Raw genomic sequence first — 9,576 nt, forward strand, 5'->3', positions numbered from 1 at the left:
TAACGACAAGTGAGGTAATCAGATTTGCAGATGACACAAAATTATTCAGAATAGTTAAATCACAAGTGGATTGTGATAAATTGCAGGAGGACCTTGCAAGGCTGGAAGATTGGGCATCCATATGGCAGATGAAATATAACGTGGACAAGGGCAAGGTGTTGCATATAGGGAAAAATAACCCATATTGTAGCTACACGATGTTAGGCTCCATTTTAGGAGTTACCACCCAGGAAAAAGATCTGGGCATCATAGTTGATATTACATTGAAACTGTCAGCTCAGTGTGCTGTGGTGGTCAAAAAAGCAAACAGAATGTTAGGAATTATTAGGAAAGGAATGACAAATAAAATGATGTCATAATGCCTCTGTAATGTTCAATGGTTAAACTGCACCTTGAATACTGTGTACAATTCTGGTCGCTGCATCTCAAAAAATATATAGTTGCATTGGAGAAAGTAGAGAGAAGGGCAACCAAAATGATAAAGGGGATAGAATGGCTTCCCTATGAGGAAAGGCTTAAGAAATTAGGGCTGTTCATCTTGAAGAAGAGACAACTGAGAGGGGATATGATAGAGGTCTACAAAATCTTGAAAGGACTTGAATGGGTAAAGGTGAAACAGTTATTTATTCTTTCTGATAATACAAGGACTAGGGTCACTCCATGAACTTAGCAAGTAGCCTATTTAAAACAAATCAGAGAAAATTCTTTTTCACTCAATGCACAATTAAACTTTGGAATTCATTGCCAGAAGATGTGGTTAAGGCAACTAGTGTAGCTGGGTTTAAAAAAGGTTTGGATACGTTCCTAGAAGAGAAGGCCATAAACTGCTATTAATCAATAGGGAATAGCCACTGCTTATTGCCGGCATTAGTAGCATAGGATCCATTTAATGTTTGTGTACTTGTCAGATACTTGAGATTTGGATACTGTTGGAGACAGGATAGGATACTGGTCTGAGCTAGTATGGCATATCTTATGTTCTTATGCTTATCAGTTCTTAGAATACCTTGTTTTTTCCTAGCACTTATAGCAATGCTTAGCCATGTAACTTTCATTCTTGCTTAAGCTCAACTGTGCAATCTCTGTAGATGGCAGCTGTTAGCATCATAACAATAGAATTTAACTAAAAATTAAAGTAAAATCACCACTACCCCTTCCTCTTGATGTTCACAGCTGCCACCAGCCTAACTATTCCTCAGTCCCATGATTAACCTTGAGAGAGGAATGCTCCTGAAATTCCTGACACTAAAGGTTTTGAAGACATTGAATAGGTAAATATCACCATAAGGGTGATGGTCGATATTGAGGTTAGCTTCTTCTTGCAGAAAGACATAATAAACTGCACAAGAAAATAGGCATATAAAATCAAAATTAAACCTACAGCAATAATGAGTAAGAAATTAGCAATTTTCTTTCCCAAACCACCCCCAAATAGAGATCCAAACCCCAAAGTATCCCGATCCCCATCAACCTTCATTTCCCCAATACTTAATTCATAGGCCTGGTTGACCAAGTCATGTATGGTGCTAAGTGATTTTTTAATATCCCCTTGCTTATCAATGTAGGCACAACAAGAAGTATTAATAATATGGCAAACCCATCTCTCTTTGGCTAACAACATGTCCAAGGCTTTACGATTGTTTAGAACTACCCCAGATAGGAATGAGACTTCTTGTTGAAGGGTAATACTGGCAGTTCTAATTTGGTTGGCAATGTATTCAACAGTGATGCAAAGGTTAAGGACTAATTTCTCAATTTCATAGACACCAGTACTTGGGAAAAAGAGAACAAATTTACTTCAGCCATCTTGCTTTAGGGGAGTTTGCATTTCTCTCTCGATTCAACAATGAGGATGAATGTCAAGGTGGTACAGAGAATCCAGACTGTCATTGTGGTGATGAATGTGATAAACAAAGAAATATGGGCATAAAGCTTTTTAAAGGCCCTGCTCCTAGTGACATAATATAGACCTTGCCATTGCCACAAGGTTTTGTAAACCCTACGACCCCAGGGGTAGCAAGTTCCCTGTTTGTTGCTTCAGAATAGCATCATTGTTCATTTGAATATAGGGATCAACCATTTGGGTCCACAAGCTGAGGAACATGTTATGGTGATGGAATTTGGCAAAAATAGGTAGATTTTCAGAAGGCCCAAATCAGGGTGTTTTTGCTGTATCTTTACATAAATGTAATGGGATTAATGAGGACCAATTCATAGGGGCCAAAGACAAGAAGACTCTGAGGATACCACATCATGCAGGTAGTAAGTTTCAACCAGGTGTCATCACGAGTGACCCTTCCATCAGGGTGGGCATAAAAAATGTTATGACATAGCAGGTAGTAATCAGAACTATTTGTAGCTGAAGATGAAAACATGGAGGTATTGGACCACAACTGGGAACACCAGTCAGCCAGTTCGTTGACATCCGAGAGCATAAGTGGGTAAGTGGAGGATGGTGGACAGGTTTCTTCACTTGGCAAACAACAGGTGGCTGATAGAAATCTCCCCAGTTAGCAAGAGTGAGATTAACTGAGTGAGCTGTGGACATATTGACAAAATCGGTTACTGCTGCAGGCATGAAGAATCAAAGCCAGCACTGATGGAATGAAGTAATTTTTCCCCCTTTTATTTTGATGAAATTTATAAATTTAACACAAGCATTCTTATAACAGAAAAAAGATGAATGATGTGCAATACAATATAGCCATGAGAATACATTTTAGATGCACTATACCTCAATATAATAAGAAAAAATAATGGAAACAAAAAGAGAAAAAGAGTGAAATTTTCATTGCAATTAGGAATAAGAAAATGAAAAAAGAATGGCATAACAACATCTTATTACAAAAGCTGAGTTATCATAAAGATCTAATCATTAGTGTGGGAGTCCAAAATAAATCTCAGCTGTGAAGGTTCAAAATATACATAATTAACATTATGATGTTTCACTACACATTTGCATGGATATCTCAGTATAAACTGTGCACCAAGTACAGAAACATTTGATCGCATAAACAAAAACTTTTTTCTACAATCTTGGGTAACCCTGGTAATATCAGGATATATCCAGATTCTCTGACATAAAATGGAACTAGCCTATTTTGGAAAAAAGAATCTGACAACAGAATTTCTATTATTTGAAAATGAAAAGGTAAATAACAATGCCCCTCTTTTTGAAACTAGGAGCCTCCTTTGAAGATTCTAAGAATTCCATCATATTTAAAGTAGGCTCTTGAGGGCTGCGAGTAAGGCCACGTTAAGGGGGGAGATTATTGCATACGTCATACGACAGAAGAAATTAGCTAGCAAACAGATTCTAGGCTTGGGGAAGGAAGTTCGGAAAGCTAAAGGCAGACTCATAGCACACCCCACCACCCAGTCTAAGCAAGATTACAGGGGTTTATTGCATACTTTAAATTGCTATATTCATCGTCGGACACAACAGGATATATTATATTATTCTCATAAATTATACAGATTTGGCAATAAAATGGGCAAACTTCTAGCGAATCAAGTTCGAGCACAGAGGGGCACAGCGTTTATTCCTGCACTTAGGGATAGTCAAGGAAAACGACATACTTCCGGTCCACAAATATGCGAACTGTTCCGGCAGTTTTATGAAAAACTATATACTGCTGAATCTCCACCCCTAGACACCTCAGCAGAACACAGTTTCTTTCGTAATTTGTCCCTGCCTATACTTACCACAGAGCAATTAACTTTTTTAAATGCCCCAATCACTACACGGGAAATTTGGGAGGGTATTGGTTCTAGTCAATCTCACAAGGCTCCCGGCCCCGACGGTTTAAATGCAGACTATTATAAACTTTTAAGGAGCGAAATTGGGGAACCTTTGCGACTCTATTTTTCAGCAGTATCCCAAGAGGGGTTCCCCAAGGAAGCCACCACAGCGTACATCACTGTTCTCCCCAAAAGTGGCAAAGACCCGCTTAGCCCTGCCTCTTATCGCCCAATATCATTATTGAACTATGACTTTAAATTAAATGCTCGAATACTTGCTACCAGGATGAGTGGGATTCTCCCTCATTTAATATCAAACAGTCAGGTAGGATTTGTGCAAGGCAGGAAGGCGAGTCGGCACATTCTTAGTCTTTGGGTAGCCATGACACATTGCAAGTCCCGCAATATCCCAGCCCTAGCAGTTGGGTTTGATGCAGAGAAAGCGTTCGATCGAGTAGCTTGGGACTACCTGTTCTCTGTGCTGCAGAGATTTGGATTCCAAGGGCCTATACTCCAGAACATTATGAAACTTTATCAACAACCCTGCTCCATTATTGTAGCCAATGGCCTGCTCTCTGCCCCCTTTGAGATATGCAGGGGTGTTAGACAAGGATGTCCTCTCTCTCCTTTGCTCTATATTCTATCCTTAGATCATCTTTTAAGAGTCATAAATGAAAACAAAGGGATAAAGGGTCTGAGGGTGGGCAATAACACCATGTTCAAAATTGCAGCTTTTGCTGATGATGTGCTCATTTTTGTGGTAGACCCAGTTCCTTCATTGATGAGGGTACTATCCTTACAAGCCCAATTTGGCACGTTTTCTGGTTTAAAAATTAATATGGAAAAATCTGAAGCTATAGACATTACTGGTCAGGTGCACACGAGTTGGCCTGGAGTATTCCCACTATGGTGGGTTACCTCTACGATGAGGTATCTGGGTATCCACATACCGATAGATATAGGCAATATCTGTAATGTAAACTTTACTCCACTGTTAACTGGGACAAAACGGAGACTACAGGATTGGGTGAGCCTACCTTTAACCCTATCTGGGAGAATACAGCTTTTCAAAATGATAGAACTGCCAAAATGGCTTTATGTTATGCAGATGCTACCAGCCTGGATCCACAAACAGCATATAGTAGAGCTGCAAGCAGCACTCAGGAGATACATATGGCGCAATAAAAAAGCAAGGATTGGACTAGCCACGCTCATGCGACCCGTCGCTGATGGGGGTCTGACTTGTCCCAACATCCACCGCTACAATGTAGCCCACCTGCTGTGCCATATCCGGGACTGGCTAGGACCTAGCGCAGCTTTAACACCGAGAGACTTACTTAGGGACTGGTGTAAGCCATTGGAACTGAGCAATTTATTAGTGGCCCCAGGCTCCTCGCTCCCTGTCCACATCCGTTCTTTCCCATATTTTGCAGCCTGCCGTTTGGCATGGAAACGAATCTGCTTGCAACTCCATGTCTCCTGGTGGACATTAGCTTATGCGACTATTGTGGGACTCCCCACCTTCTCTCCTAGTTGGGAGAACTCAGCATTTACTCACTGAAGGGACGCCGGTCTTACTCATATTTCTCAATTGCTGGACTCTTCAGGAAGTCAATTATGTTCATTTACGGACCTGCGAGCGGCCTTTGGGATCTCACGCAGGAGTCTCTTTGCTTACCTTCAAATTAGACACTTTCTGCAAACCTGGGATGGCCACCCAACAACGGTCTTTGATCTGGAAAGTCTAAACAAGTTCTTCTCACCCAGACAGCAACAAATGACTTGCGCTTCTATGGTGAAATTATTGCTCCCTCTGGAAACTTCGGACAAACTACTGAAATTAGCGAATATGTGAACATAGGACTTGGCAAGTCCAATATCGGTATCTCAATTGGCAGGCTGTTTTAAAGCCATCGCACATAGTGTGGAGAATGTGCAGTTGCGAGAAACACGCTATAAATTGTTACATAGAATCTATATTGCTCCAAATGTGGCCTTTAAATGGAAACTGACGACTTCCGCGACCTGTCTGAAATGTGCGGCAGAGGTTGCCAATCTCCGCCATAACTTTTGGGACTGTGCTGTCATTCAACGATTTTGGGACAAAGTTTTGGGCTACCTAGGACGCCTTTTGGCATGGAGCTTGCCCATGGATCCTAAATTATGCTTGTTATCCCTTATCAGAGACACTGTACCAGGGATTCACCGTCAAACACAGCGCACTTTCCTGAGTAAAGCTCTTCTGTTGGCCAACCAAACGATTTTAGCACAGTGGCTTCTCAAAGAACCTCAGACATTCATCCATTGGAGACTGAAACTACACAAACTTATTGTTTATGAACAGCTCTCGACGAAAACTTCTTCCTCAGTCAAAAGATATGACATATTCCTAGACATCTGGAAACCTTATCTGCTTTCCCTCAATCCTCGGGCCCGCAGTAAAATTCTGGACCCCACAGTGTAGTTACATTCTCAGGTCTCACATGGGCTGAGGCCTATTGTCTACTTTTCCGACCGATAACTCTCATTAGTCCGCCTACTCAACCTTTGGCTATGGAGTTATTGTTTCTATTGACAGCCTGAAAGAAACCACCCGTAAGCATCCTGAAAGAAAGGAAGTACTTCACTATGGTTTAATGATCCTGGTACCTACAAGCTATAGACATTTCACAAACCATCGATGACTGTTTATACTCAATACTGCTGTCATGCACGTATGCCTCTATAGGAGTATAACATTATTGGCCGATTGGATTAGCGCTGGGTGGGGGGGGAAGGGGGGGTAAATAATAAATAATTATTTATTATTTACCCCCCCTTCCCCCCCACCCACACAACGACTAAAAGGCAAACTGTTTATTTGTTTATTTATAATGCAGTTGTGGGATGGCAACATGATATGTTAATGTCACATTTCAAGCGTTACCACGTGTCTTCTAGTGGCGGGAGGCCCTCTGCTCTCCTGGATGTCCTGGACTTTTACTTACCTGATTTTAGTTTGTCTTTCCTTGTCTCCATGTTTCAAGTTCCTCGTCTGAGTCTCCACGTTCCAAGTTCCTTGTCTGCGTCTTCAGCTCCAGTGTCTTCGTCCGCCCTTACCTCCTGTCCAGCCTGCCGCCTCTGCTGTTACCCAGCGGCAGGTCCGAAAGGGCTTGGAGTGGTCGGAGGACTACTCAGAGACCAACCTTGCGTGGTTGGCTTCACCGAGGCTGTGCAGGTCAGCAGGGGCCTGGGCTTCTGGTCTTAGCCCAGACAGGACTTCGTCTCACCTGCCTCGCGCTTCCTTGGAGCTCCTCTCCTGGTTCACGGAGGTCCAAGAGCACACTTCTCCCCGGGATCAGGATCGGGAGCACCCCCTAGCGCTCCCTCCTACGGTTCCAGAACAGTGTGTATGTAAGAGAGAGGAGAGAGCCTCTGTTGCTAAGGAAAGAGTCGAACCATCTGAGGGCAGGTCCTGCGACTCCTATGCCTGATAACCGGTTTATAAGGGTAGTATGATTTACGGTGTCAAAAGCCGCTGAGATATCAAGAAGAGCTAAGAGGAAGGACTGTCCTTTGTCAATGCCAATGTATAGCTGATCTAGCAACGAGATGAGGAGAGTTTCAGTGTTGTGATCTTTTCGGAATCCATATTGTGACGGGTGTAGAATGTTATGTTCCTCCAGGTAATTTGAAAGTTGATTATTTACGATTTTCTCCAAGATCTTGGCTACAATGGCAGATTTGATATGGGGCGGTAGTTGTTAGGATCATCCGGGTCCAAATTCGTTTTTTTGAGTATGGGTTTAAGGGTAGCCAATTTGAGAGCGTCCGGGAAGATTCCATGTGAGAGGGAGCAGTTGATAATATCTGCTAGATGTTTAGAGAAAGATTCTGGTATGAGAATCAGGAGTTTGGATGGGATTTGGTCTAGAGGGTGAGAGGAGGATTTCATTCTTTTTATCAGAGTTTCCACCTCAATGGCGTAAGTAGGATCAAAGGATTTCAAACCAACCTCTAGGTTTGGAGGGAGTGGAGGATCTGGAGACAGCATGTTGGGGTTAGTAGGTAGTCTAACCAGGGTATTGGAGATTTTGTTCTGGAAGAATAAGGCCAGATCATTGGCTTTCGATTGGGTTAGGTCGTCGGGGATTGTAGGGGGGGGCAGTTTTGGTGAGTTCTGATACGTACGAGAAGAGAGCCTTCGTGTTGAAGATCATATCATGTATACGGTGGGCGTAGAAATTTCTTTTTTGTTCGTAGCGTTGCAGTTCTGTATTGGTGGAGAGCGGCTTTGTATGCGGTTAGGGCGTGAGGGTTGGGGTTCTTCCTCCATTCCTTTTCTTTCCATCTCAGGCCTTGCTTTTGGGCGCGGAGCTCTTTGAGAACCATGGCTGCTTGTTTTTTTGAGAGGGGTTAATGTTTTTTTTCAACAGTGGGCATAGGTTGTTGGCTATAGTTTCTGTGATGTTTTGCCAAGAGAGGATGGCTGCATTGGGGTTTGATAGATCAAGGTTAGTGAGTTCTTTGATCAGAGAGTTGCTGAGGGCTTCTGATGGACAGGGTTTCCTATAGTGGAGAGTGGTGAGCTGAGGGGGTGCAGACAATCTTGTCATCGATCTAAGGGTGGAGGAGATCATGAAGTGGTCTGACCATGGGACCGGCAGGCAAAGAGGGGGTGAGAGAGGAGTGAGGCTGGTGTTTGTGAAGATAAGGTCAAGAGTATGACCTGCTTTGTGTGTGGGTTGGTTGACGAGTTGTTTGAAGCCCATGTTCGAAAGGGAGGATGAGAAGGCTTCGCAGTTGGAAGACTGAGGCATGGCATCTATGTGTAGATTAAAGTCCCCAAGGATAATGGCTGATGAGTCCAGGTTTAAGTGTTTGCTATGATTTCCACTATAGGAGAGGCATCTAGGTCTAATAATCCAGGGGGTCGTATGTGAGGAGGATTTGGAGTGATTTGGATTTAAATAAGCCAACCTCTAGTTTTGGTATTGTATTGATAGGTTGTGGGGTGAGATTAAGTGCTTTTTTGGCAGCCAGAAGGAGACCTCCCCCTTTTTTCTTTTGTCTAGGGATGGAGAAGACATCATATATCTGGGTAGGAAGTTGATTTGTCAGGACAGTGTCTGTAGGCTTCAGCCAGGTCTCTGTGATGGCACAGATGTCTGGTTTGGCGTCAAGCAGGTGGTCGTGTAGAATGTGGGTTTTTTTGGTGATTGATTGGGCATTACATAGTGTTAGAGTGAATAGGGCAAGTCCAAGGAGTTGAGTAAGAGGGGAGGTCATGAATGGGGTGAGATTTCTGCAGGATATGAGATGGTATCGCAGCGGAGGCTTCGGAGGCTTCATCTTGAGAGAGGTACTGTGATATAATATGGGAATTGAATATCCTAGCATCCTAAGTGGATTGTCGTCTTCGCTTGGACCGGATTTGTCAGCAGAGGTTATCCTATGGTCTGAGAGGATATGATGAGTTGTGGATATGGTCTATGAGGGGGGTGAGGTTGGTGAAGCGTAGCGGATGGATGACTGCTGGAGTGGCTGAGTAGATACTGGATGGATGCTGGTGTGGCTGGATGACTGCTGGAGTAGCTAAGTAGATGCTGGTGTGGCTGGATGACTGCTGGAGTAGCTGAGTAGATGCTGGATGGATGCTGGTGTGGCTGGATATCTGCTGGAGGAGCTGAGTAGATGCTGGATGGGTGCTGGAATGGCTGGGTGGTTGTTGGAGAGACTGGTCAAATGTTGCAGGAGAGCTAATATAGGAGAGCTTGAGTTCGGTGTGAGTAGAAGTTCCGGATGGTGTAGAGTGTGTGATTGCAGCTTCTATGTTCTGGTGCGCACGAAGGGGCG

Source organism: Rhinatrema bivittatum, chromosome 4, assembly GCF_901001135.1.
Source record: "Rhinatrema bivittatum chromosome 4, aRhiBiv1.1, whole genome shotgun sequence".
Classification (NCBI taxonomy): Eukaryota; Metazoa; Chordata; class Amphibia; order Gymnophiona; family Rhinatrematidae; genus Rhinatrema; species Rhinatrema bivittatum.